General features: G+C 44.2%; 26 non-coding genes across 26 annotated transcripts; all 26 read left to right on the forward strand.

Annotated features, from left to right (window-relative positions):
- Positions 1–618: 618 nt before the first annotated feature.
- trnad-guc (transfer RNA aspartic acid (anticodon GUC)) lies at positions 619–690 on the forward strand. Its single transcript has one exon. It is a non-coding gene; the product is annotated as a tRNA-Asp (tRNA).
- A 220-nt stretch (positions 691–910) lies between these two features.
- On the forward strand, positions 911–991 carry trnas-aga (transfer RNA serine (anticodon AGA)). The gene has a single exon. It is a non-coding gene; the product is annotated as a tRNA-Ser (tRNA).
- Positions 992–2,573: 1,582 nt separating this feature from the next.
- Positions 2,574–2,645, forward strand: trnad-guc (transfer RNA aspartic acid (anticodon GUC)). The gene has a single exon. It is a non-coding gene; the product is annotated as a tRNA-Asp (tRNA).
- A 220-nt stretch (positions 2,646–2,865) lies between these two features.
- trnas-aga (transfer RNA serine (anticodon AGA)) lies at positions 2,866–2,946 on the forward strand. Its single transcript has one exon. It is a non-coding gene; the product is annotated as a tRNA-Ser (tRNA).
- Positions 2,947–4,528: 1,582 nt separating this feature from the next.
- Positions 4,529–4,600, forward strand: trnad-guc (transfer RNA aspartic acid (anticodon GUC)). Its single transcript has one exon. It is a non-coding gene; the product is annotated as a tRNA-Asp (tRNA).
- A 220-nt stretch (positions 4,601–4,820) lies between these two features.
- trnas-aga (transfer RNA serine (anticodon AGA)) lies at positions 4,821–4,901 on the forward strand. Its single transcript has one exon. It is a non-coding gene; the product is annotated as a tRNA-Ser (tRNA).
- Positions 4,902–6,483: 1,582 nt separating this feature from the next.
- trnad-guc (transfer RNA aspartic acid (anticodon GUC)) lies at positions 6,484–6,555 on the forward strand. Its single transcript has one exon. It is a non-coding gene; the product is annotated as a tRNA-Asp (tRNA).
- Positions 6,556–6,775: 220 nt separating this feature from the next.
- trnas-aga (transfer RNA serine (anticodon AGA)) lies at positions 6,776–6,856 on the forward strand. Its single transcript has one exon. It is a non-coding gene; the product is annotated as a tRNA-Ser (tRNA).
- Positions 6,857–8,438: 1,582 nt separating this feature from the next.
- Positions 8,439–8,510, forward strand: trnad-guc (transfer RNA aspartic acid (anticodon GUC)). Its single transcript has one exon. It is a non-coding gene; the product is annotated as a tRNA-Asp (tRNA).
- Positions 8,511–8,730: 220 nt separating this feature from the next.
- trnas-aga (transfer RNA serine (anticodon AGA)) lies at positions 8,731–8,811 on the forward strand. The gene has a single exon. It is a non-coding gene; the product is annotated as a tRNA-Ser (tRNA).
- A 1,582-nt stretch (positions 8,812–10,393) lies between these two features.
- Positions 10,394–10,465, forward strand: trnad-guc (transfer RNA aspartic acid (anticodon GUC)). Its single transcript has one exon. It is a non-coding gene; the product is annotated as a tRNA-Asp (tRNA).
- A 220-nt stretch (positions 10,466–10,685) lies between these two features.
- trnas-aga (transfer RNA serine (anticodon AGA)) lies at positions 10,686–10,766 on the forward strand. Its single transcript has one exon. It is a non-coding gene; the product is annotated as a tRNA-Ser (tRNA).
- Positions 10,767–12,348: 1,582 nt separating this feature from the next.
- On the forward strand, positions 12,349–12,420 carry trnad-guc (transfer RNA aspartic acid (anticodon GUC)). Its single transcript has one exon. It is a non-coding gene; the product is annotated as a tRNA-Asp (tRNA).
- Positions 12,421–12,640: 220 nt separating this feature from the next.
- On the forward strand, positions 12,641–12,721 carry trnas-aga (transfer RNA serine (anticodon AGA)). Its single transcript has one exon. It is a non-coding gene; the product is annotated as a tRNA-Ser (tRNA).
- Positions 12,722–14,303: 1,582 nt separating this feature from the next.
- On the forward strand, positions 14,304–14,375 carry trnad-guc (transfer RNA aspartic acid (anticodon GUC)). Its single transcript has one exon. It is a non-coding gene; the product is annotated as a tRNA-Asp (tRNA).
- A 220-nt stretch (positions 14,376–14,595) lies between these two features.
- trnas-aga (transfer RNA serine (anticodon AGA)) lies at positions 14,596–14,676 on the forward strand. The gene has a single exon. It is a non-coding gene; the product is annotated as a tRNA-Ser (tRNA).
- A 1,582-nt stretch (positions 14,677–16,258) lies between these two features.
- trnad-guc (transfer RNA aspartic acid (anticodon GUC)) lies at positions 16,259–16,330 on the forward strand. The gene has a single exon. It is a non-coding gene; the product is annotated as a tRNA-Asp (tRNA).
- Positions 16,331–16,550: 220 nt separating this feature from the next.
- On the forward strand, positions 16,551–16,631 carry trnas-aga (transfer RNA serine (anticodon AGA)). Its single transcript has one exon. It is a non-coding gene; the product is annotated as a tRNA-Ser (tRNA).
- A 1,582-nt stretch (positions 16,632–18,213) lies between these two features.
- Positions 18,214–18,285, forward strand: trnad-guc (transfer RNA aspartic acid (anticodon GUC)). The gene has a single exon. It is a non-coding gene; the product is annotated as a tRNA-Asp (tRNA).
- Positions 18,286–18,505: 220 nt separating this feature from the next.
- Positions 18,506–18,586, forward strand: trnas-aga (transfer RNA serine (anticodon AGA)). Its single transcript has one exon. It is a non-coding gene; the product is annotated as a tRNA-Ser (tRNA).
- Positions 18,587–20,168: 1,582 nt separating this feature from the next.
- On the forward strand, positions 20,169–20,240 carry trnad-guc (transfer RNA aspartic acid (anticodon GUC)). The gene has a single exon. It is a non-coding gene; the product is annotated as a tRNA-Asp (tRNA).
- A 220-nt stretch (positions 20,241–20,460) lies between these two features.
- Positions 20,461–20,541, forward strand: trnas-aga (transfer RNA serine (anticodon AGA)). Its single transcript has one exon. It is a non-coding gene; the product is annotated as a tRNA-Ser (tRNA).
- Positions 20,542–22,123: 1,582 nt separating this feature from the next.
- Positions 22,124–22,195, forward strand: trnad-guc (transfer RNA aspartic acid (anticodon GUC)). Its single transcript has one exon. It is a non-coding gene; the product is annotated as a tRNA-Asp (tRNA).
- Positions 22,196–22,415: 220 nt separating this feature from the next.
- On the forward strand, positions 22,416–22,496 carry trnas-aga (transfer RNA serine (anticodon AGA)). Its single transcript has one exon. It is a non-coding gene; the product is annotated as a tRNA-Ser (tRNA).
- Positions 22,497–24,062: 1,566 nt separating this feature from the next.
- Positions 24,063–24,134, forward strand: trnan-guu (transfer RNA asparagine (anticodon GUU)). The gene has a single exon. It is a non-coding gene; the product is annotated as a tRNA-Asn (tRNA).
- A 219-nt stretch (positions 24,135–24,353) lies between these two features.
- trnas-aga (transfer RNA serine (anticodon AGA)) lies at positions 24,354–24,434 on the forward strand. The gene has a single exon. It is a non-coding gene; the product is annotated as a tRNA-Ser (tRNA).
- The last annotated feature ends 2,461 nt before the right edge of the window (positions 24,435–26,895 follow it).

The following is a 26,895-nucleotide window of genomic DNA, read 5'->3' on the forward strand; positions in this document are numbered from 1 at the left end:
TGAAATGTATCTGTGTCGCTTGGTTTCTGCCTCTCTCTCTCTCTTCAGAGAGTTTTGTATGTTTGAGTCTTTGTCTCTCTCAGTCTGACTCACTCTGTCTGTCCCTGTTTCTCTGTTTGTCTTTGTCTCTCAATCTGTCTCTTTCTCACGGTGCCACGTCTGGTCCAATGGGATTCTCTCTGACTCTTTGTGTGACTGGCTCTCTCTTTCCCATCATTTCGGTCTGTCCATGTATTTGCTTGTCTCTGTTAGTCCCTGCCTGTAAGCTGAGAAGTATTTCCATCATTTTCTGTTTTAGTCTCTATCGCTCTCTCTCTATCTGTCTCTCTCCTTGTCACTGTCTTTATCGTTGTCTTTCTCTCACTCTTTCCCTCTCTCTCTTAATAGATCACACACACACACCTCTGTATATGTACATATTTGAGTCTTTTTCTCACTCAGTCTGCCTCTCCTTCTCAGTCTCACACTTTCTGTCTCTCGTTGTCTCTATCTCGCTGTCTGTCTCTCCCTGTTTGTCGGTTTGTCTCTGTCTCTCAATGTGTCTGTCGACTTCTCCTGGTGTCCAGTTCTGTTCACAGTGACTCGATTCCTGCTCTGACAGAACTGGTACCCGTCAGTTCCTCGTTAGTATAGTGGTGAGTATCCCCGCCTGTCACGCGGGAGACCGGGGTTCAATTCCCCGACGGGGAGGCAGTTGTTTCAAGCTGTCGAATTTTACTTCTGTTTCTTGGAAGAGATGCATATTAAAAAGTTCCAGAGCAATATGAAACTGTCAAAAAAACAGGTGGATGAGATTGTCTCGTCCAGATTTTTAGCAAATGGAGAATTTTGCAGGAGTCTTCGGCCGTCTGCTGCACAGAGATGGATGACTGAGTTTTTTCTGAGTAAAGTTTAAAAAGGCAGCGACACAGTAGTCGTGGCCGAGTGGTTAAGACGATGGACTAGAAATCCATTGGGTTATCCCGCGCAGGTTCGAATCCTGCCGACTACGATTCTCAGCCTTTTTCATTCCATTTCACAATTTAACCGGTTCTCTGCCAAACTGATCCTGAGATAGATGGAATAACGTCCCACACCTTTCAACTTTGACATTTTTTTCTCATTTTTATTAATCTGCAATATTCACGATACATCCGTTTCAAAAATCGCAAACATCAGTCAAAGTTGCGACAGTGATTCAGCCTATCTATCCCTCGAGATGTCTGAGGCATCTGTGCATGCCGGTTGGTGCGTGCAAATTTTTGGTTATGTGTGTGTGGGTCTCTGTGTCTGTCTATCTATTTATATGTCTCTGTGTATGTGCAACTGTCACTGGAAATCATCACCATGAATTTGGTATGTCCTGGAACTTATAAAAACGACTTGGGGAAAATAATACGGTTGTGAACTTTTGTATCGGCTTTGGTTCAGTGGCCGCATTCTCGACTGAATCGGGAGTTTGTCTGTTCAAGTCGCACTCCTGAGACTTGAGCATATCATCTTGGCTAACACTCAAGTGCAGCACTTGGGGAATTTTGTAATGTTGAAGCTGTTGACTTTCGGATGAAATGTTAAATTGAAGCTCCGTCTGCACCCTCGGGTGGATATTAAAGTTTCCAGTGCATTACTCGAAAAAGAATAGGAGAGTTGCCCCCGTGTCAATATTACTAAAAATGTTCGTAAATGCTCACTGAAAGCCGATGTGCATGTGTTTGTATGTGGGGTTGGGGTTGAAGCCCAGATTCTCACAGAGACAGAATCCAGGTTCTCACAGGACCAGAATAGCCGAGTGGTTGAGGCGTTGGCCTTAAAACTCAATGGGTTTGTCCCGCGTGGGTTCGTCCCCCACTCCTGTTGTCTCTTTAATTTAACACGGATTTCCTCCCATTCTGATCAGTGAGACCGGATTTTCATCGGTTGAATCAGAAATTTTCTGTAACAATGTGACACTCTGAACCGATAATGACATGAAATTGTGAAATATATCTGTGTCGCTCGGTTTCTGCCTCTCTCTCTCTCTTCAGAGAGTTTTGTATGTTTGAGTCTTTGTCTCTCTCAGTCTGACTCACTCTGTCTGTCCCTGTTTCTCTGTTTGTCTTTGTCTCTCAATCTGTCTCTTTCTCACGGTGCCACGTCTGGTCCAATGGGATTCTCTCTGACTCTTTGTGTGACTGGCTCTCTCTTTCCCATCATTTCGGTCTGTCCATGTATTTGCTTGTCTCTGTTAGTCCCTGCCTGTAAGCTGAGAAGTATTTCCATCATTTTCTGTTTTAGTCTCTATCGCTCTCTCTCTATCTGTCTCTCTCCTTGTCACTGTCTTTATCGTTGTCTTTCTCTCACTCTTTCCCTCTCTCTCTTAATAGATCACACACACACACCTCTGTATATGTACATATTTGAGTCTTTTTCTCACTCAGTCTGCCTCTCCTTCTCAGTCTCACACTTTCTGTCTCTCGTTGTCTCTATCTCGCTGTCTGTCTCTCCCTGTTTGTCGGTTTGTCTCTGTCTCTCAATGTGTCTGTCGACTTCTCCTGGTGTCCAGTTCTGTTCACAGTGACTCGATTCCTGCTCTGACAGAACTGGTACCCGTCAGTTCCTCGTTAGTATAGTGGTGAGTATCCGCGCCTGTCACGCGGGAGACCGGGGTTCAATTCCCCGACGGGGAGGCAGTTGTTTCAAGATGTCGAATTTTACTTCTGTTTCTTGGAAGAGATGCATATTAAAAAGTTCCAGAGCAATATGGAACTGTCAAAAAAACAGGTGGATGAGATTGTCTCGTCCAGATTTTTAGCAAATGGAGAATTTTTCAGGAGTCTTTGGTCGTCTGCTGCACAGAGATGGATGACTGAGTTTTTTCTGAGTAAAGTTTAAAAAAGCAGCGACACAGTAGTCGTGGCCGAGTGGTTAAGGCGATGGACTAGAAATCCATTGGGTTATCCCGCGCAGATTCGAATCCTGCCGACTACGATTCTCAGCCTTTTTCATTCCATTTCACAATTTAACCGGTTCTCTGCCAAACTGATCCTGAGATAGATGGAATAACGTCCCACACCTTTCAACTTTGACATTTTTTTCTCATTTTTATTAATCTGCAATATTCACGATACATCCGTTTCAAAAATCGCAAACATCAGTCAAAGTTGCGACAGTGATTCAGCCTATCTATCCCTCGAGATGTCTGAGGCATCTGTGCATGCCGGTTGGTGCGTGCAAATTTTTGGTTATGTGTGTGTGGGTCTCTGTGTCTGTCTATCTATTTATATGTCTCTGTGTATGTGCAACTGTCACTGGAAATCATCACCATGAATTTGGTATGTCCTGGAACTTATAAAAACGACTTGGGGAAAATAATACGGTTGTGAACTTTTGTATCGGCTTTGGTTCAGTGGCCGCATTCTCGACTGAATCGGGAGTTTGTCTGTTCAAGTCGCACTCCTGAGACTTGAGCATATCATCTTGGCTAACACTCAAGTGCAGCACTTGGGGAATTTTGTAATGTTGAAGCTGTTGACTTTCGGATGAAATGTTAAATTGAAGCTCCGTCTGCACCCTCGGGTGGATATGAAAGTTTCCAGTGCATTACTCGAAAAAGAATAGGAGAGTTGCCCCCGTGTCAATATTACTAAAAATGTTCGTAAATGCTCACTGAAAGCCGATGTGCATGTGTTTGTATGTGGGGTTGGGGTTGAAGCCCAGATTCTCACAGAGACAGAATCCAGGTTCTCACAGGACCAGAATAGCCGAGTGGTTGAGGCGTTGGCCTTAAAACTCAATGGGTTTGTCCCGCGTGGGTTCGTCCCCCACTCCTGTTGTCTCTTTAATTTAACACGGATTTCCTCCCATTCTGATCAGTGAGACCGGATTTTCATCGGTTGAATCAGAAATTTTATGTAACAATGTGACACTCTGAACCGATAATGACATGAAATTGTGAAATGTATCTGTGTCGCTCGGTTTCTGCCTCTCTCTCTCTCTTCAGAGAGTTTTGTCTGTTTGAGTCTTTGTCTCTCTCAGTCTGACTCACTCTGTCTGTCCCTGTTTCTCTGTTTGTCTTTGTCTCTCAATCTGTCTCTTTCTCACGGTGCCACGTCTGGTCCAATGGGATTCTCTCTGACTCTTTGTGTGACTGGCTCTCTCTTTCCCATCATTTCGGTCTGTCCATGTATTTGCTTGTCTCTGTTAGTCCCTGCCTGTAAGCTGAGAAGTATTTCCATCATTTTCTGTTTTAGTCTCTATCGCTCTCTCTCTATCTGTCTCTCTCCTTGTCACTGTCTTTATCGTTGTCTTTCTCTCACTCTTTCCCTCTCTCTCTTAATAGATCACACACACACACCTCTGTATATGTACATATTTGAGTCTTTTTCTCACTCAGTCTGCCTCTCCTTCTCAGTCTCACACTTTCTGTCTCTCGTTGTCTCTATCTCGCTGTCTGTCTCTCCCTGTTTGTCGGTTTGTCTCTGTCTCTCAATGTGTCTGTCGACTTCTCCTGGTGTCCAGTTCTGTTCATAGTGACTCGATTCCTGCTCTGACAGAACTGGTACCCGTCAGTTCCTCGTTAGTATAGTGGTGAGTATCCCCGCCTGTCACGCGGGAGACCGGGGTTCAATTCCCCGACGGGGAGGCAGTTGTTTCAAGATGTCGAATTTTACTTCTGTTTCTTGGAAGAGATGCATATTAAAAAGTTCCAGAGCAATATGGAACTGTCAAAAAAACAGGTGGATGAGATTGTCTCGTCCAGATTTTTAGCAAATGGAGAATTTTTCAGGAGTCTTTGGTCGTCTGCTGCACAGAGATGGATGACTGAGTTTTTTCTGAGTAAAGTTTAAAAAGGCAGCGACACAGTAGTCGTGGCCGAGTGGTTAAGGCGATGGACTAGAAATCCATTGGGTTATCCCGCGCAGGTTCGAATCCAGCCGACTACGATTCTCAGCCTTTTTCATTCCATTTCACAATTTAACCGGTTCTCTGCCAAACTGATCCTGAGATAGATGGAATAACGTCCCACACCTTTCAACTTTGACATTTTTTTCTCATTTTTATTAATCTGCAATATTCACGATACATCCGTTTCAAAAATCGCAAACATCAGTCAAAGTTGCGACAGTGATTCAGCCTATCTATCCCTCGAGATGTCTGAGGCATCTGTGCATGCCGGTTGGTGCGTGCAAATTTTTGGTTATGTGTGTGTGGGTCTCTGTGTCTGTCTATCTATTTATATGTCTCTGTGTATGTGCAACTGTCACTGGAAATCATCACCATGAATTTGGTATGTCCTGGAACTTATAAAAACGACTTGGGGAAAATAATACGGTTGTGAACTTTTGTATCGGCTTTGGTTCAGTGGCCGCATTCTCGACTGAATCGGGAGTTTGTCTGTTCAAGTCGCACTCCTGAGACTTGAGCATATCATCTTGGCTAACACTCAAGTGCAGCACTTGGGGAATTTTGTACTGTTGAAGCTGTTGACTTTCGGATGAAATGTTAAATTGAAGCTCCGTCTGCACCCTCGGGTGGATATGAAAGTTTCCAGTGCATTACTCGAAAAAGAATAGGAGAGTTGCCCCCGTGTCAATATTACTAAAAATGTTCGTAAATGCTCACTGAAAGCCGATGTGCATGTGTTTGTATGTGGGGTTGGGGTTGAAGCCCAGATTCTCACAGAGACAGAATCCAGGTTCTCACAGGACCAGAATAGCCGAGTGGTTGAGGCGTTGGCCTTAAAACTCAATGGGTTTGTCCCGCGTGGGTTCGTCCCCCACTCCTGTTGTCTCTTTAATTTAACACGGATTTCCTCCCATTCTGATCAGTGAGACCGGATTTTCATCGGTTGAATCAGAAATTTTCTGTAACAATGTGACACTCTGAACCGATAATGACATGAAATTGTGAAATGTATCTGTGTCGCTTGGTTTCTGCCTCTCTCTCTCTCTTCAGAGAGTTTTGTATGTTTGAGTCTTTGTCTCTCTCAGTCTGACTCACTCTGTCTGTCCCTGTTTCTCTGTTTGTCTTTGTCTCTCAATCTGTCTCTTTCTCACGGTGCCACGTCTGGTCCAATGGGATTCTCTCTGACTCTTTGTGTGACTGGCTCTCTCTTTCCCATCATTTCGGTCTGTCCATGTATTTGCTTGTCTCTGTTAGTCCCTGCCTGTAAGCTGAGAAGTATTTCCATCATTTTCTGTTTTAGTCTCTATCGCTCTCTCTCTATCTGTCTCTCTCCTTGTCACTGTCTTTATCGTTGTCTTTCTCTCACTCTTTCCCTCTCTCTCTTAATAGATCACACACACACACCTCTGTATATGTACATATTTGAGTCTTTTTCTCACTCAGTCTGCCTCTCCTTCTCAGTCTCACACTTTCTGTCTCTCGTTGTCTCTATCTCGCTGTCTGTCTCTCCCTGTTTGTCGGTTTGTCTCTGTCTCTCAATGTGTCTGTCGACTTCTCCTGGTGTCCAGTTCTGTTCACAGTGACTCGATTCCTGCTCTGACAGAACTGGTACCCGTCAGTTCCTCGTTAGTATAGTGGTGAGTATCCCCGCCTGTCACGCGGGAGACCGGGGTTCAATTCCCCGACGGGGAGGCAGTTGTTTCAAGCTGTCGAATTTTACTTCTGTTTCTTGGAAGAGATGCATATTAAAAAGTTCCAGAGCAATATGAAACTGTCAAAAAAACAGGTGGATGAGATTGTCTCGTCCAGATTTTTAGCAAATGGAGAATTTTGCAGGAGTCTTCGGCCGTCTGCTGCACAGAGATGGATGACTGAGTTTTTTCTGAGTAAAGTTTAAAAAGGCAGCGACACAGTAGTCGTGGCCGAGTGGTTAAGGCGATGGACTAGAAATCCATTGGGTTATCCCGCGCAGGTTCGAATCCTGCCGACTACGATTCTCAGCCTTTTTCATTCCATTTCACAATTTAACCGGTTCTCTGCCAAACTGATCCTGAGATAGATGGAATAACGTCCCACACCTTTCAACTTTGACATTTTTTTCTCATTTTTATTAATCTGCAATATTCACGATACATCCGTTTCAAAAATCGCAAACATCAGTCAAAGTTGCGACAGTGATTCAGCCTATCTATCCCTCGAGATGTCTGAGGCATCTGTGCATGCCGGTTGGTGCGTGCAAATTTTTGGTTATGTGTGTGTGGGTCTCTGTGTCTGTCTATCTATTTATATGTCTCTGTGTATGTGCAACTGTCACTGGAAATCATCACCATGAATTTGGTATGTCCTGGAACTTATAAAAACGACTTGGGGAAAATAATACGGTTGTGAACTTTTGTATCGGCTTTGGTTCAGTGGCCGCATTCTCGACTGAATCGGGAGTTTGTCTGTTCAAGTCGCACTCCTGAGACTTGAGCATATCATCTTGGCTAACACTCAAGTGCAGCACTTGGGGAATTTTGTAATGTTGAAGCTGTTGACTTTCGGATGAAATGTTAAATTGAAGCTCCGTCTGCACCCTCGGGTGGATATGAAAGTTTCCAGTGCATTACTCGAAAAAGAATAGGAGAGTTGCCCCCGTGTCAATATTACTAAAAATGTTCGTAAATGCTCACTGAAAGCCGATGTGCATGTGTTTGTATGTGGGGTTGGGGTTGAAGCCCAGATTCTCACAGAGACAGAATCCAGGTTCTCACAGGACCAGAATAGCCGAGTGGTTGAGGCGTTGGCCTTAAAACTCAATGGGTTTGTCCCGCGTGGGTTCGTCCCCCACTCCTGTTGTCTCTTTAATTTAACACGGATTTCCTCCCATTCTGATCAGTGAGACCGGATTTTCATCGGTTGAATCAGAAATTTTCTGTAACAATGTGACACTCTGAACCGATAATGACATGAAATTGTGAAATATATCTGTGTCGCTCGGTTTCTGCCTCTCTCTCTCTCTTCAGAGAGTTTTGTATGTTTGAGTCTTTGTCTCTCTCAGTCTGACTCACTCTGTCTGTCCCTGTTTCTCTGTTTGTCTTTGTCTCTCAATCTGTCTCTTTCTCACGGTGCCACGTCTGGTCCAATGGGATTCTCTCTGACTCTTTGTGTGACTGGCTCTCTCTTTCCCATCATTTCGGTCTGTCCATGTATTTGCTTGTCTCTGTTAGTCCCTGCCTGTAAGCTGAGAAGTATTTCCATCATTTTCTGTTTTAGTCTCTATCGCTCTCTCTCTATCTGTCTCTCTCCTTGTCACTGTCTTTATCGTTGTCTTTCTCTCACTCTTTCCCTCTCTCTCTTAATAGATCACACACACACATCTCTGTATATGTACATATTTGAGTCTTTTTCTCACTCAGTCTGCCTCTCCTTCTCAGTCTCACACTTTCTGTCTCTCGTTGTCTCTATCTCGCTGTCTGTCTCTCCCTGTTTGTCGGTTTGTCTCTGTCTCTCAATGTGTCTGTCGACTTCTCCTGGTGTCCAGTTCTGTTCACAGTGACTCGATTCCTGCTCTGACAGAACTGGTACCCGTCAGTTCCTCGTTAGTATAGTGGTGAGTATCCCCGCCTGTCACGCGGGAGACCGGGGTTCAATTCCCCGACGGGGAGGCAGTTGTTTCAAGATGTCGAATTTTACTTCTGTTTCTTGGAAGAGATGCATATTAAAAAGTTCCAGAGCAATATGGAACTGTCAAAAAAACAGGTGGATGAGATTGTCTCGTCCAGATTTTTAGCAAATGGAGAATTTTTCAGGAGTCTTTGGCCGTCTGCTGCACAGAGATGGATGACTGAGTTTTTTCTGAGTAAAGTTTAAAAAGGCAGCGACACAGTAGTCGTGGCCGAGTGGTTAAGGCGATGGACTAGAAATCCATTGGGTTATCCCGCGCAGGTTCGAATCCTGCCGACTACGATTCTCAGCCTTTTTCATTCCATTTCACAATTTAACCGGTTCTCTGCCAAACTGATTCTTAGATAGATGGAATAACGTCCCACACCTTTCAACTTTGACATTTTTTTCTCATTTTTATTAATCTGCAATATTCACGATACATCCGTTTCAAAAATCGCAAACATCAGTCAAAGTTGCGACAGTGATTCAGCCTATCTATCCCTCGAGATGTCTGAGGCATCTGTGCATGCCTGTTGGTGCGTGAAAATTTTTGGTTATGTGTGTGTGTGTCTCTGTGTCTGTCTATCTATTTATATGTCTCTGTGTATGTGCAACTGTCACTGGAAATCATCACCATGAATTTGGTATGTCCTGGAACTTATAAAAACGACTTGGGGAAAATAATACGATTGTGAACTTTTGTATCGGCTTTGGTTCAGTGGCCGCATTCTCGACTGAATCGGGAGTTTGTCTGTTCAAGTCGCACTCCTGAGACTTGAGCATATCATCTTGGCTAACACTCAAGTGCAGCACTTGGGGAATTTTGTAATGTTGAAGCTGTTGACTTTCGGATGAAATGTTAAATTGAAGCTCCGTCTGCACCCTCGGGTGGATATGAAAGTTTCCAGTGCATTACTCGAAAAAGAATAGGAGAGTTGCCCCCGTGTCAATATTACTAAAAATGTTCGTAAATGCTCACTGAAAGCCGATGTGCATGTGTTTGTATGTGGGGTTGGGGTTGAAGCCCAGATTCTCACAGAGACAGAATCCAGGTTCTCACAGGACCAGAATAGCCGAGTGGTTGAGGCGTTGGCCTTAAAACTCAATGGGTTTGTCCCGCGTGGGTTCGTCCCCCACTCCTGTTGTCTCTTTAATTTAACACGGATTTCCTCCCATTCTGATCAGTGAGACCGGATTTTCATCGGTTGAATCAGAAATTTTCTGTAACAATGTGACACTCTGAACCGATAATGACATGAAATTGTGAAATGTATCTGTGTCGCTCGGTTTCTGCCTCTCTCTCTCTCTTCAGAGAGTTTTGTATGTTTGAGTCTTTGTCTCTCTCAGTCTGACTCACTCTGTCTGTCCCTGTTTCTCTGTTTGTCTTTGTCTCTCAATCTGTCTCTTTCTCACGGTGCCACGTCTGGTCCAATGGGATTCTCTCTGACTCTTTGTGTGACTGGCTCTCTCTTTCCCATCATTTCGGTCTGTCCATGTATTTGCTTGTCTCTGTTAGTCCCTGCCTGTAAGCTGAGAAGTATTTCCATCATTTTCTGTTTTAGTCTCTATCGCTCTCTCTCTATCTGTCTCTCTCCTTGTCACTGTCTTTATCGTTGTCTTTCTCTCACTCTTTCCCTCTCTCTCTTAATAGATCACACACACACACCTCTGTATATGTACATATTTGAGTCTTTTTCTCACTCAGTCTGCCTCTCCTTCTCAGTCTCACACTTTCTGTCTCTCGTTGTCTCTATCTCGCTGTCTGTCTCTCCCTGTTTGTCGGTTTGTCTCTGTCTCTCAATGTGTCTGTCGACTTCTCCTGGTGTCCAGTTCTGTTCACAGTGACTCGATTCCTGCTCTGACAGAACTGGTACCCGTCAGTTCCTCGTTAGTATAGTGGTGAGTATCCCCGCCTGTCACGCGGGAGACCGGGGTTCAATTCCCCGACGGGGAGGCAGTTGTTTCAAGATGTCGAATTTTACTTCTGTTTCTTGGAAGAGATGCATATTAAAAAGTTCCAGAGCAATATGGAACTGTCAAAAAAACAGGTGGATGAGATTGTCTCGTCCAGATTTTTAGCAAATGGAGAATTTTTCAGGAGTCTTTGGTCGTCTGCTGCACAGAGATGGATGACTGAGTTTTTTCTGAGTAAAGTTTAAAAAGGCAGCGACACAGTAGTCGTGGCCGAGTGGTTAAGGCGATGGACTAGAAATCCATTGGGTTATCCCGCGCAGGTTCGAATCCTGCCGACTACGATTCTCAGCCTTTTTCATTCCATTTCACAATTTAACCGGTTCTCTGCCAAACTGATCCTGAGATAGATGGAATAACGTCCCACACCTTTCAACTTTGACATTTTTTTCTCATTTTTATTAATCTGCAATATTCACGATACATCCGTTTCAAAAATCGCAAACATCAGTCAAAGTTGCGACAGTGATTCAGCCTATCTATCCCTCGAGATGTCTGAGGCATCTGTGCATGCCGGTTGGTGCGTGCAAATTTTTGGTTATGTGTGTGTGGGTCTCTGTGTCTGTCTATCTATTTATATGTCTCTGTGTATGTGCAACTGTCACTGGAAATCATCACCATGAATTTGGTATGTCCTGGAACTTATAAAAACGACTTGGGGAAAATAATACGGTTGTGAACTTTTGTATCGGCTTTGGTTCAGTGGCCGCATTCTCGACTGAATCGGGAGTTTGTCTGTTCAAGTCGCACTCCTGAGACTTGAGCATATCATCTTGGCTAACACTCAAGTGCAGCACTTGGGGAATTTTGTAATGTTGAAGCTGTTGACTTTCGGATGAAATGTTAAATTGAAGCTCCGTCTGCACCCTCGGGTGGATATGAAAGTTTCCAGTGCATTACTCGAAAAAGAATAGGAGAGTTGCCCCCGTGTCAATATTACTAAAAATGTTCGTAAATGCTCACTGAAAGCCGATGTGCATGTGTTTGTATGTGGGGTTGGGGTTGAAGCCCAGATTCTCACAGAGACAGAATCCAGGTTCTCACAGGACCAGAATAGCCGAGTGGTTGAGGCGTTGGCCTTAAAACTCAATGGGTTTGTCCCGCGTGGGTTCGTCCCCCACTCCTGTTGTCTCTTTAATTTAACACGGATTTCCTCCCATTCTGATCAGTGAGACCGGATTTTCATCGGTTGAATCAGAAATTTTCTGTAACAATGTGACACTCTGAACCGATAATGACATGAAATTGTGAAATGTATCTGTGTCGCTCGGTTTCTGCCTCTCTCTCTCTCTTCAGAGAGTTTTGTCTGTTTGAGTCTTTGTCTCTCTCAGTCTGACTCACTCTGTCTGTCCCTGTTTCTCTGTTTGTCTTTGTCTCTCAATCTGTCTCTTTCTCACGGTGCCACGTCTGGTCCAATGGGATTCTCTCTGACTCTTTGTGTGACTGGCTCTCTCTTTCCCATCATTTCGGTCTGCCCATGTATTTGCTTGTCTCTGTTAGTCCCTGCCTGTAAGCTGAGAAGTATTTCCATCATTTTCTGTTTTAGTCTCTATCGCTCTCTCTCTATCTGTCTCTCTCCTTGTCACTGTCTTTATCGTTGTCTTTCTCTCACTCTTTCCCTCTCTCTCTTAATAGATCACACACACACACCTCTGTATATGTACATATTTGAGTCTTTTTCTCACTCAGTCTGCCTCTCCTTCTCAGTCTCACACTTTCTGTCTCTCGTTGTCTCTATTTCGCTGTCTGTCTCTCCCTGTTTGTCGGTTTGTCTCTGTCTCTCAATGTGTCTGTCGACTTCTCCTGGTGTCCAGTTCTGTTCACAGTGACTCGATTCCTGCTCTGACAGAACTGGTACCCGTCAGTTCCTCGTTAGTATAGTGGTGAGTATCCCCGCCTGTCACGCGGGAGACCGGGGTTCAATTCCCCGACGGGGAGGCAGTTGTTTCAAGATGTCGAATTTTACTTCTGTTTCTTGGAAGAGATGCATATTAAAAAGTTCCAGAGCAATATGGAACTGTCAAAAAAACAGGTGGATGAGATTGTCTCGTCCAGATTTTTAGCAAATGGAGAATTTTTCAGGAGTCTTTGGTCGTCTGCTGCACAGAGATGGATGACTGAGTTTTTTCTGAGTAAAGTTTAAAAAGGCAGCGACACAGTAGTCGTGGCCGAGTGGTTAAGGCGATGGACTAGAAATCCATTGGGTTATCCCGCGCAGGTTCGAATCCTGCCGACTACGATTCTCAGCCTTTTTCATTCCATTTCACAATTTAACCGGTTCTCTGCCAAACTGATCCTGAGATAGATGGAATAACGTCCCACACCTTTCAACTTTGACATTTTTTTCTCATTTTTATTAATCTGCAATATTCACGATACATCCGTTTCAAAAATCGCAAACATCAGTCAAAGTTGCGACAGTGATTCAGCCTATCTATCCCTCGAGATGTCTGAGGCATCTGTGCATGCCGGTTGGTGCGTGCAAATTTTTGGTTATGTGTGTGTGGGTCTCTGTGTCTGTCTATCTATTTATATGTCTCTGTGTATGTGCAACTGTCACTGGAAATCATCACCATGAATTTGGTATGTCCTGGAACTTATAAAAACGACTTGGGGAAAATAATACGATTGTGAACTTTTGTATCGGCTTTGGTTCAGTGGCCGCATTCTCGACTGAATCGGGAGTTTGTCTGTTCAAGTCGCACTCCTGAGACTTGAGCATATCATCTTGGCTAACACTCAAGTGCAGCACTTGGGGAATTTTGTACTGTTGAAGCTGTTGACTTTCGGATGAAATGTTAAATTGAAGCTCCGTCTGCACCCTCGGGTGGATATGAAAGTTTCCAGTGCATTACTCGAAAAAGAATAGGAGAGTTGCCCCCGTGTCAATATTACTAAAAATGTTCGTAAATGCTCACTGAAAGCCGATGTGCATGTGTTTGTATGTGGGGTTGGGGTTGAAGCCCAGATTCTCACAGAGACAGAATCCAGGTTCTCACAGGACCAGAATAGCCGAGTGGTTGAGGCGTTGGCCTTAAAACTCAATGGGTTTGTCCCGCGTGGGTTCGTCCCCCACTCCTGGTGTCTCTTTAATTTAACACGGATTTCCTCCCATTCTGATCAGTGAGACCGGATTTTCATCGGTTGAATCAGAAATTTTCTGTAACAATGTGACACTCTGAACCGATAATGACATGAAATTGTGAAATGTATCTGTGTCGCTCGGTTTCTGCCTCTCTCTCTCTCTTCAGAGAGTTTTGTCTGTTTGAGTCTTTGTCTCTCTCAGTCTGACTCACTCTGTCTGTCCCTGTTTCTCTGTTTGTCTTTGTCTCTCAATCTGTCTCTTTCTCACGGTGCCACGTCTGGTCCAATGGGATTCTCTCTGACTCTTTGTGTGACTGGCTCTCTCTTTCCCATCATTTCGGTCTGTCCATGTATTTGCTTGTCTCTGTTAGTCCCTGCCTGTAAGCTGAGAAGTATTTCCATCATTTTCTGTTTTAGTCTCTATCGCTCTCTCTCTATCTGTCTCTCTCCTTGTCACTGTCTTTATCGTTGTCTTTCTCTCACTCTTTCCCTCTCTCTCTTAATAGATCACACACACACACCTCTGTATATGTACATATTTGAGTCTTTTTCTCACTCAGTCTGCCTCTCCTTCTCAGTCTCACACTTTCTGTCTCTCGTTGTCTCTATTTCGCTGTCTGTCTCTCCCTGTTTGTCGGTTTGTCTCTGTCTCTCAATGTGTCTGTCGACTTCTCCTGGTGTCCAGTTCTGTTCACAGTGACTCGATTCCTGCTCTGACAGAACTGGTACCCGTCAGTTCCTCGTTAGTATAGTGGTGAGTATCCCCGCCTGTCACGCGGGAGACCGGGGTTCAATTCCCCGACGGGGAGGCAGTTGTTTTAAGATGTCGAATTTTACTTCTGTTTCTTGGAAGAGATGCATATTAAAAAGTTCCAGAGCAATAAGGAACTGTCAAAAAAACAGGTGGATGAGATTGTCTCGTCCAGATTTTTAGCAAATGGAGAATTGTTCAGGAGTCTTTGGTCGTCTGCTGCACAGAGATGGATGACTGAGTTTTTTCTGAGTAAAGTTTAAAAAGGCAGCGACACAGTAGTCGTGGCCGAGTGGTTAAGGCGATGGACTAGAAATCCATTGGGTTATCCCGCGCAGGTTCGAATCCTGCCGACTACGATTCTCAGCCTTTTTCATTCCATTTCACAATTTAACCGGTTCTCTGCCAAACTGATCCTGAGATAGATGGAATAACGTCCCACACCTTTCAACTTTGACATTTTTTTCTCATTTTTATTAATCTGCAATATTCACGATACATCCGTTTCAAAAATCGCAAACATCAGTCAAAGTTGCGACAGTGATTCAGCCTATCTATCCCTCGAGATGTCTGAGGCATCTGTGCATGCCGGTTGGTGCGTGCAAATTTTTGGTTATGTGTGTGTGGGTCTCTGTGTCTGTCTATCTATTTATATGTCTCTGTGTATGTGCAACTGTCACTGGAAATCATCACCATGAATTTGGTATGTCCTGGAACTTATAAAAACGACTTGGGGAAAATAATACGATTGTGAACTTTTGTATCGGCTTTGGTTCAGTGGCCGCATTCTCGACTGAATCGGGAGTTTGTCTGTTCAAGTCGCACTCCTGAGACTTGAGCATATCATCTTGGCTAACACTCAAGTGCAGCACTTGGGGAATTTTGTACTGTTGAAGCTGTTGACTTTCGGATGAAATGTTAAATTGAAGCTCCGTCTGCACCCTCGGGTGGATATGAAAGTTTCCAGTGCATTACTCGAAAAAGAATAGGAGAGTTGCCCCCGTGTCAATATTACTAAAAATGTTCGTAAATGCTCACTGAAAGCCGATGTGCATGTGTTTGTATGTGGGGTTGGGGTTGAAGCCCAGATTCTCACAGAGACAGAATCCAGGTTCTCACAGGACCAGAATAGCCGAGTGGTTGAGGCGTTGGCCTTAAAACTCAATGGGTTTGTCCCGCGTGGGTTCGTCCCCCACTCCTGGTGTCTCTTTAATTTAACACGGATTTCCTCCCATTCTGATCAGTGAGACCGGATTTTCATCGGTTGAATCAGAAATTTTCTGTAACAATGTGACACTCTGAACCGATAATGACATGAAATTGTGAAATGTATCTGTGTCGCTCGGTTTCTGCCTCTCTCTCTCTCTTCAGAGAGTTTTGTCTGTTTGAGTCTTTGTCTCTCTCAGTCTGACTCACTCTGTCTGTCCCTGTTTCTCTGTTTGTCTTTGTCTCTCAATCTGTCTCTTTCTCACGGTGCCACGTCTGGTCCAATGGGATTCTCTCTGACTCTTTGTGTGACTGGCTCTCTCTTTCCCATCATTTCGGTCTGTCCATGTATTTGCTTGTCTCTGTTAGTCCCTGCCTGTAAGCTGAGAAGTATTTCCATCATTTTCTGTTTTAGTCTCTATCGCTCTCTCTCTATCTGTCTCTCTCCTTGTCACTGTCTTTATCGTTGTCTTTCTCTCACTCTTTCCCTCTCTCTCTTAATAGATCACACACACACACCTCTGTATATGTACATATTTGAGTCTTTTTCTCACTCAGTCTGCCTCTCCTTCTCAGTCTCACACTTTCTGTCTCTCGTTGTCTCTATTTCGCTGTCTGTCTCTCCCTGTTTGTCGGTTTGTCTCTGTCTCTCAATGTGTCTGTCGACTTCTCCTGGTGTCCAGTTCTGTTCACAGTGACTCGATTCCTGCTCTGACAGAACTGGTACCCGTCAGTTCCTCGTTAGTATAGTGGTGAGTATCCCCGCCTGTCACGCGGGAGACCGGGGTTCAATTCCCCGACGGGGAGGCAGTTGTTTCAAGATGTCGAATTTTACTTCTGTTTCTTGGAAGAGATGCATATTAAAAAGTTCCAGAGCAATATGGAACTGTCAAAAAAACAGGTGGATGAGATTGTCTCGTCCAGATTTTTAGCAAATGGAGAATTGTTCAGGAGTCTTTGGTCGTCTGCTGCACAGAGATGGATGACTGAGTTTTTTCTGAGTAAAGTTTAAAAAGGCAGCGACACAGTAGTCGTGGCCGAGTGGTTAAGGCGATGGACTAGAAATCCATTGGGTTATCCCGCGCAGGTTCGAATCCTGCCGACTACGATTCTCAGCCTTTTTCATTCCATTTCACAATTTAACCGGTTCTCTGCCAAACTGATCCTGAGATAGATGGAATAACGTCCCACACCTTTCAACTTTGACATTTTTTTCTCATTTTTATTAATCTGCAATATTCACGATACATCCGTTTCAAAAATCGCAAACATCAGTCAAAGTTGCGACAGTGATTCAGCCTATCTATCCCTCGAGATGTCTGAGGCATCTGTGCATGCCGGTTGGTGCGTGCAAATTTTTGGTTATGTGTGTGTGGGTCTCTGTGTCTGTCTATCTATTTATATGTCTCTGTGTATGTGCAACTGTCACTGGAAATCATCACCATGAATTTGGTATGTCCTGGAACTTATAAAAACGACTTGGGGAAAATAATACGGTTGTGAACTTTTGTATCGGCTTTGGTTCAGTGGCCGCATTCTCGACTGAATCGGGAGTTTGTCTGTTCAAGTCGCACTCCTGAGACTTGAGCATATCATCTTGGCTAACACTCAAGTGCAGCACTTGGGGAATTTTGTACTGTTGAAGCTGTTGACTTTCGGATGAAATGTTAAATTGAAGCTCCGTCTGCACCCTCGGGTGGATATGAAAGTTTCCAGTGCATTACTCGAAAAAGAATAGGAGAGTTGCCCCCGTGTCAATATTACTAAAAATGTTCGTAAATGCTCACTGAAAGCCGATGTGCATGTGTTTGTATGTGGGGTTGGGGTTGAAGCCCAGATTCTCACAGAGACAGAATCCAGGTTCTCACAGGACCAGAATAGCCGAGTGGTTGAGGCGTTGGCCTTAAAACTCAATGGGTTTGTCCCGCGTGGGTTCGTCCCCCACTCCTGGTGTCTCTTTAATTTAACACGGATTTCCTCCCATTCTGATCAGTGAGACCGGATTTTCATCGGTTGAATCAGAAATTTTCTGTAACAATGTGACACTCTGAACCGATAATGACATGAAATTGTGAAATGTATCTGTGTCGCTTGGTTTCTGCCTCTCTCTCTCTCCTCAGAGAGTTTTGTATGTTTGAGTCTTTGTCTCTCTCAGTCTGACTCACTCTGTCTGTCCCTGTTTCTCTGTTTGTCTTTGTCTCTCAATCTGTCTCTTTCTCACGGTGCCACGTCTGGTCCAATGGGATTCTCTCTGACTCTTTGTGTGACTGGCTCTCTCTTTCCCATCATTTCGGTCTGTCCATGTATTTGCTTGTCTCTGTTAGTCCCTGCCTGTAAGCTGAGAAGTATTTCCATCATTTTCTGTTTTAGTCTCTATCGCTCTCTCTCTATCTGTCTCTCTCCTTGTCACTGTCTTTATCGTTGTCTTTCTCTCACTCTTTCCCTCTCTCTCTTAATAGATCACACACACACACCTCTGTATATGTACATATTTGAGTCTTTTTCTCACTCAGTCTGCCTCTCCTTCTCAGTCTCACACTTTCTGTCTCTCGTTGTCTCTATCTCGCTGTCTGTCTCTCCCTGTTTGTCGGTTTGTCTCTGTCTCTCAATGTGTCTGTCGACTTCTCCTGGTGTCCAGTTCTGTTCACAGTGACTCGATTCCTGCTCTGACAGAACTGGTACCCGTCAGTTCCTCGTTAGTATAGTGGTGAGTATCCCCGCCTGTCACGCGGGAGACCGGGGTTCAATTCCCCGACGGGGAGGCAGTTGTTTCAAGATGTCGAATTTTACTTCTGTTTCTTGGAAGAGATGCATATTAAAAAGTTCCAGAGCAATATGAAACTGTCAAAAAAACAGGTGGATGAGATTGTCTCGTCCAGATTTTTAGCAAATGGAGAATTTTTCAGGAGTCTTCGGCCGTCTGCTGCACAGAGATGGATGACTGAGTTTTTTCTGAGTAAAGTTTAAAAAGGCAGCGACACAGTAGTCGTGGCCGAGTGGTTAAGGCGATGGACTAGAAATCCATTGGGTTATCCCGCGCAGGTTCGAATCCTGCCGACTACGATTCTCAGCCTTTTTCATTCCATTTCACAATTTAACCGGTTCTCTGCCAAACTGATCCTGAGATAGATGGAATAACGTCCCACACCTTTCAACTTTGACATTTTTTTCTCATTTTTATTAATCTGCAATATTCACGATACATCCGTTTCAAAAATCGCAAACATCAGTCAAAGTTGCGACAGTGATTCAGCCTATCTATCCCTCGAGATGTCTGAGGCATCTGTGCATGCCGGTTGGTGCGTGCAAATTTTTGGTTATGTGTGTGTGGGTCTCTGTGTCTGTCTATCTATTTATATGTCTCTGTGTATGTGCAACTGTCACTGGAAATCATCACCATGACTTTGGTATGTCCTGGAACTTATAAAAACGACTTGGGGAAAATAATACGATTGTGAACTTTTGTATCGGCTTTGGTTCAGTGGCCGCATTCTCGACTGAATCGGGAGTTTGTCTGTTCAAGTCGCACTCCTGAGACTTGAGCATATCATCTTGGCTAACACTCAAGTGCAGCACTTGGGGAATTTTGTACTGTTGAAGCTGTTGACTTTCGGATGAAATGTTAAATTGAAGCTCCGTCTGCACCCTCGGGTGGATATGAAAGTTTCCAGTGCATTACTCGAAAAAGAATAGGAGAGTTGCCCCCGTGTCAATATTACTAAAAATGTTCGTAAATGCTCACTGAAAGCCGATGTGCATGTGTTTGTATGTGGGGTTGGGGTTGAAGCCCAGATTCTCACAGAGACAGAATCCAGGTTCTCACAGGACCAGAATAGCCGAGTGGTTGAGGCGTTGGCCTTAAAACTCAATGGGTTTGTCCCGCGTGGGTTCGTCCCCCACTCCTGGTGTCTCTTTAATTTAACACGGATTTCCTCCCATTCTGATCAGTGAGACCGGATTTTCATCGGTTGAATCAGAAATTTTCTGTAACAATGTGACACTCTGAACCGATAATGACATGAAATTGTGAAATGTATCTGTGTCGCTCGGTTTCTGCCTCTCTCTCTCTCTTCAGAGAGTTTTGTCTGTTTGAGTCTTTGTCTCTCTCAGTCTGACTCACTCTGTCTGTCCCTGTTTCTCTGTTTGTCTTTGTCTCTCAATCTGTCTCTTTCTCACGGTGCCACGTCTGGTCCAATGGGATTCTCTCTGACTCTTTGTGTGACTGGCTCTCTCTTTCCCATCATTTCGGTCTGTCCATGTATTTGCTTGTCTCTGTTAGTCCCTGCCTGTAAGCTGAGAAGTATTTCCATCATTTTCTGTTTTAGTCTCTATCGCTCTCTCTCTATCTGTCTCTCTCCTTGTCACTGTCTTTATCGTTGTCTTTCTCTCACTCTTTCCCTCTCTCTCTTAATAGATCACACACACACACCTCTGTATATGTACATATTTGAGTCTTTTTCTCACTCAGTCTGCCTCTCCTTCTCAGTCTCACACTTTCTGTCTCTCGTTGTCTCTATTTCGCTGTCTGTCTCTCCCTGTTTGTCGGTTTGTCTCTGTCTCTCAATGTGTCTGTCGACTTCTCCTGGTGTCCAGTTCTGTTCACAGTGACTCGATTCCTGCTCTGACAGAACTGGTACCCGTCAGTTCCTCGTTAGTATAGTGGTGAGTATCCCCGCCTGTCACGCGGGAGACCGGGGTTCAATTCCCCGACGGGGAGGCAGTTGTTTCAAGATGTCGAATTTTACTTCTGTTTCTTGGAAGAGATGCATATTAAAAAGTTCCAGAGCAATATGGAACTGTCAAAAAAACAGGTGGATGAGATTGTCTCGTCCAGATTTTTAGCAAATGGAGAATTTTTCAGGAGTCTTTGGTCGTCTGCTGCACAGAGATGGATGACTGAGTTTTTTCTGAGTAAAGTTTAAAAAGGCAGCGACACAGTAGTCGTGGCCGAGTGGTTAAGGCGATGGACTAGAAATCCATTGGGTTATCCCGCGCAGGTTCGAATCCTGCCGACTACGATTCTCAGCCTTTTTCATTCCATTTCACAATTTAACCGGTTCTCTGCCAAACTGATCCTGAGATAGATGGAATAACGTCACACACCTTTCAACTTTGACATTTTTTTCTCATTTTTATTAATCTGCAATATTCACGATACATCCGTTTCAAAAATCGCAAACATCAGTCAAAGTTGCGACAGTGATTCAGCCTATCTATCCCTCGAGATGTCTGAGGCATCTGTGCATGCCGGTTGGTGCGTGCAAATTTTTGGTTATGTGTGTGTGGGTCTCTGTGTCTGTCTATCTATTTATATGTCTCTGTGTATGTGCAACTGTCACTGGAAATCATCACCATGAATTTGGTATGTCCTGGAACTTATAAAAACGACTTGGGGAAAATAATACGGTTGTGAACTTTTGTATCGGCTTTGGTTCAGTGGCCGCATTCTCGACTGAATCGGGAGTTTGTCTGTTCAAGTCGCACTCCTGAGACTTGAGCATATCATCTTGGCTAACACTCAAGTGCAGCACTTGGGGAATTTTGTACTGTTGAAGCTGTTGACTTTCGGATGAAATGTTAAATTGAAGCTCCGTCTGCACCCTCGGGTGGATATGAAAGTTTCCAGTGCATTACTCGAAAAAGAATAGGAGAGTTGCCCCCGTGTCAATATTACTAAAAATGTTCGTAAATGCTCACTGAAAGCCGATGTGCATGTGTTTGTATGTGGGGTTGGGGTTGAAGCCCAGATTCTCACAGAGACAGAATCCAGGTTCTCACAGGACCAGAATAGCCGAGTGGTTGAGGCGTTGGCCTTAAAACTCAATGGGTTTGTCCCGCGTGGGTTCGTCCCCCACTCCTGGTGTCTCTTTAATTTAACACGGATTTCCTCCCATTCTGATCAGTGAGACCGGATTTTCATCGGTTGAATCAGAAATTTTCTGTAACAATGTGACACTCTGAACCGATAATGACATGAAATTGTGAAATGTATCTGTGTCGCTTGGTTTCTGCCTCTCTCTCTCTCCTCAGAGAGTTTTGTATGTTTGAGTCTTTGTCTCTCTCAGTCTGACTCACTCTGTCTGTCCCTGTTTCTCTGTTTGTCTTTGTCTCTCAATCTGTCTCTTTCTCACGGTGCCACGTCTGGTCCAATGGGATTCTCTCTGACTCTTTGTGTGACTGGCTCTCTCTTTCCCATCATTTCGGTCTGTCCATGTATTTGCTTGTCTCTGTTAGTCCCTGCCTGTAAGCTGAGAAGTATTTCCATCATTTTCTGTTTTAGTCTCTATCGCTCTCTCTCTATCTGTCTCTCTCCTTGTCACTGTCTTTATCGTTGTCTTTCTCTCACTCTTTCCCTCTCTCTCTTAATAGATCACACACACACACCTCTGTATATGTACATATTTGAGTCTTTTTCTCACTCAGTCTGCCTCTCCTTCTCAGTCTCACACTTTCTGTCTCTCGTTGTCTCTATCTCGCTGTCTGTCTCTCCCTGTTTGTCGGTTTGTCTCTGTCTCTCAATGTGTCTGTCGACTTCTCCTGGTGTCCAGTTCTGTTCACAGTGACTCGATTCCTGCTCTGACAGAACTGGTACCCGTCAGTTCCTCGTTAGTATAGTGGTGAGTATCCCCGCCTGTCACGCGGGAGACCGGGGTTCAATTCCCCGACGGGGAGGCAGTTGTTTCAAGATGTCGAATTTTACTTCTGTTTCTTGGAAGAGATGCATATTAAAAAGTTCCAGAGCAATATGAAACTGTCAAAAAAACAGGTGGATGAGATTGTCTCGTCCAGATTTTTAGCAAATGGAGAATTTTTCAGGAGTCTTCGGCCGTCTGCTGCACAGAGATGGATGACTGAGTTTTTTCTGAGTAAAGTTTAAAAAGGCAGCGACACAGTAGTCGTGGCCGAGTGGTTAAGGCGATGGACTAGAAATCCATTGGGTTATCCCGCGCAGGTTCGAATCCTGCCGACTACGATTCTCAGCCTTTTTCATTCCATTTCACAATTTAACCGGTTCTCTGCCAAACTGATCCTGAGATAGATGGAATAACGTCCCACACCTTTCAACTTTGACATTTTTTTCTCATTTTTATTAATCTGCAATATTCACGATACATCCGTTTCAAAAATCGCAAACATCAGTCAAAGTTGCGACAGTGATTCAGCCTATCTATCCCTCGAGATGTCTGAGGCATCTGTGCATGCCTGTTGGTGCGTGCAAATTTTTGGTTATGTGTGTGTGGGTCTCTGTGTCTGTCTATCTATTTATATGTCTCTGTGTATGTGCAACTGTCACTGGAAATCATCACCATGAATTTGGTATGTCCTGGAACTTATAAAAACGACTTGGGGAAAATAATACGGTTGTGAACTTTTGTATCGGCTTTGGTTCAGTGGCCGCATTCTCGACTGAATCGGGAGTTTGTCTGTTCAAGTCGCACTCCTGAGACTTGAGCATATCATCTTGGCTAACACTCAAGTGCAGCACTTGGGGAATTTTGTAATGTTGAAGCTGTTGACTTTCGGATGAAATGTTAAATTGAAGCTCCGTCTGCACCCTCGGGTGGATATGAAAGTTTCCAGTGCATTACTCGAAAAAGAATAGGAGAGTTGCCCCCGTGTCAATATTACTAAATATGTTCGTAAATGCTCACTGAAAGCCGATGTGCATGTGTTTGTATGTGGGGTTGGGGTTGAAGCCCAGATTCTCACAGAGACAGAATCCAGGTTCTCACAGGACCAGAATAGCCGAGTGGTTGAGGCGTTGGCCTTAAAACTCAATGGGTTTGTCCCGCGTGGGTTCGTCCCCCACTCCTGTTGTCTCTTTAATTTAACACGGATTTCCTCCCATTCTAATCAGTGAGACCGGATTTTCATCGGTTGAATCAGCAATTTTCTGTAACAATGTGACACTCTGAACCGATAATGAAATGAAATTGTGAAATGTATCTGTGTCGCTCGGTTTCTGCCTCTCTCTCTCTCTTCAGAGAGTTTTGTATGTTTGAGTCTTTGTCTCTCTCTGTCTGTCCCTGTTTCTCTGTTTGTCTTTGTCTCTCAATCTGTCTCTTTCTCACGGTGCCACGTCTGGTCCAATGGGATTCTCTCTGACTCTTTGTGTGACTGGCTCTCTCTTTCCCATCATTTCGGTCTGTCCATGTCTTTGCTTGTCTCTGTTAGTCCCTGTCTGTAAGCTGAGAAGTATTTCCATCATTTTCTGTTTTAGTCTCTATCGCTCTCTCTCTATCTGTCTCTCTCCTTGTCACTGTCTTTATCATTGTCTTTCTCTCACTCTTTCCCTCTCTCTCTTAATAGATCACACACACATCTCTGTATATGTATATATTTGAGTCTTTTTCTCACTCAGTCTGCCTCTCCTTCTCAGTCTCACACTTTCTGTCTCTCGTTGTCTCTATCTCGCTGTCTGTCTCTCCCTGTTTGTCTGTTTGTCTCTGTCTCTCAATGTGTCTGTCGACTTCTCCTGGTGTCCAGTTCTGTTCACAGTGACTCGATTCCTGCTCTGACAGAACTGGTACCCGTCAGTTCCTCGTTAGTATAGTGGTGAGTATCCCCGCCTGTTACGCGGGAGACCGGGGTTCAATTCCCCGACGGGGAGGCAGTTGTTTCAAGATGTCGAATTTTACTTCTGTTTCTTGGAAGAGATGCATATTAAAAAGTTCCAGAGCAATATGGAACTGTAAAAATACAGGTAGAGGAGATTGCTTCGTCCAGATTTTCAGCAAACGGAGAATTTTTCAGCAGTCTTTGGCCGTCTGCTGCACAGAGATGGATGACTGAGTTTTTTCTGAGTAAAGTTTAAAAAGGCAGCGACACAGTAGTCGTGGCCGAGTGGTTAAGGCGATGGACTAGAAATCCATTGGGTTATCCCGCGCAGGTTTGAATCCTGCCGACTACGATTCTCAGCATTTTTCATTCCATTTCACAATTTAACCGGTTCTCTGCCAAACTGATCCTGAGATAGACGGAATAACGTCCCACACCTTTCAACTTTGACATTTTTTTCTCATTTTTATTAATCTGCAATATTCACGATACATCCGTTTCAAAAATCGCAAACATCAGTCAAAGTTGCGACAGTGATTCAGCCTGTCTATCCCTCGAGATGTCTGAGGCATCTGTGCATGCCCTTTGGTGCGTGCAAATTTTTGGTTATGTGTGTGTGGGTCTCTGTGTCTGTCTATCTATTTATATGTCTCTGTGTATGTGCAACTGTCACTGGAAATCATCACCATGAACTTGGTATGTCCTGGAACTTATAAAAACGACTTGGGGAAAATAATAAGGTTGTGAACTTTTGTATCGGCTTTGGTTCAGTGGCCGCATTCTCGACAGAATCGGGAGTTTGTCTGTTCAAGTCGCACTCCTGAGACTTGAGCATATCATCTTGGCTAACACTCAAGTGCAGCACTTGGGGAATTTTGCAATGTTGAAGCTGTTGACTTTCGGATGAAATGTTAAATTGAAGCTCCGTTCGCACCCTCGGGTGGATATGAGAGTTTCCAGTGCATTACTCGAAAAAGAATAGGAGAGTTGCCCCCGTGTCAATATTACTAAAAATGTTCGTAAATGCTCACTGAAAGCCGATGTGCATGTGTTTGTATGTGGGGTTGGGGTTGAAGCCCAGATTCTCACAGAGACAGAATCCAGGTCCTCACAGGACCAGAATAGCCGAGTGGTTGAGGCGTTGGCATTAAATTTTAATGTTTTTTTCCCGCGTTGGTTCGTACCCCACTCCTGGTATCTCTTTAATTTAACACGGATTTCCTCCAATTCTGATCAGTGAGACCGGATTTTCATCGGTTGAATCAGCAATTTTCTGTAACAATGTGACACTCTGAACCGATAATGAAATGAAATTGTGAAATGCATCTGCATCGCTCGGTCTCTACCTCTCTCTCTCTCTTCAGAGAGTTGTGTATGTGTTTGTATATGTTTGAGTCTTTGTCTCTCTCAGTCTGACTCACTCTGTCTCTCCCTGTTTCTCTGTTTGTCTCTGTCTCTCAATCTGTCTCTTTCTCACGGTGCCACGTCTTTTCCAATGGGATTGTCTCTGACAGTTTTTCTGACTGGCTCTCTCTTTCCCATCATTTCGGTCTGTCCATGTCTTTGCCTGTCTCTGTTAGTCCCTGCCTGTAAGCTGAGAAGTATTTCCATCATTTTCTGTTTTAGTCTCTATCGCTCTCTCTCTATCTGTCTCTCTCCTTGTCACTGACTTTATCATTGTCTTTCTCTCACTCTTTCCCTCTCTCTCTTAATAGATCACACACACACATCTCTGTATATGTATATATTTGAGTCTTTTTCTCACTCAGTCTGCCTCTCCTTCTCAGTCTCACACTTTCTGTCTCTCGTTGTCTCTATCTCGCTGTCTGTCTCTCCCTGTTTGTCGGTTTGTCTCTGTCTCTCAATGTGTCTGTCGACTTCTCCTGGTGTCCAGTTCTGTTCACAGTGACTCGATCCCTGCTCTGACAGAACTGGTAACCGTCAGTTCCTCGTTAGTATAGTGATGAGTGTCCCCGCCTGTCACGCGGGAGACCGGGGTTTCATTCCCCGATGGGGAGGCAGTTGTTTCAAATTGTCGAATTTTGCCTCTGTTTCTTGGAAGAGATGCATATTAAAAAGTTCCAGAGCAATATCGAACTGTAAAAATACAGGTAGAGGAGATTGCTAAGTCCAGATTTTCAGCAAACGGAGAATTTTTCAGGAGTCTTTGGCCGTCTGCTGCACAGAGATGGATGACTGAGTTTTTTCTGAGTAACGTTTAAAAAGGCAGCGACACAGTAGTCGTGGCCGAGTGGTTAAGGCGAAGGACGAGAAATCCATTGGGTTATCCCGCGCAGGTTCGAATCCTGCCGACTACGATTCTCAGCATTTTTCATTCCATTTCACAATTTAACCGGTTCTCTGCGAAACTGATCCTGAGATAGATGGAATAAGGTCCCACACCTTTGAACACTGACAATTTTTCCTCATTTTTATTAATCTGCAATATTCGCGATAATTCCGGATAAGAAAATGGAAAAATCAGTCAAAGTTTCGACAGTGATTCAGCCTGTCTCTCCCTCGAGATATCTCAGGCATCTGTGCATGCCCGTTGGTGCGTGCAAATTTTTAGTTATGTGTGTGTGTGTCTCTGTGTCTGTCTATCTCTATATATGTCTCTGTGTATGTGCAACTGTCTCTGCAAATCATCACCATGAATTTGGTATGTCCTGGAACTTAAAAAAAGACTTAAGGAAAATAATACGGTTGTGATCTTTTGTATCGGCTTTGGTTCAGTGGCCGCATTCTCGACTGAATCGGGAGTTTGTGTTTTCAAGTCGCACTTCTGAGACTTGAGCAATATCATCTTTGCT

This window comes from Pristiophorus japonicus, chromosome 23 (assembly GCF_044704955.1).
Source record: "Pristiophorus japonicus isolate sPriJap1 chromosome 23, sPriJap1.hap1, whole genome shotgun sequence".
NCBI lineage: Eukaryota > Metazoa > Chordata > Chondrichthyes > Pristiophoridae > Pristiophorus > Pristiophorus japonicus.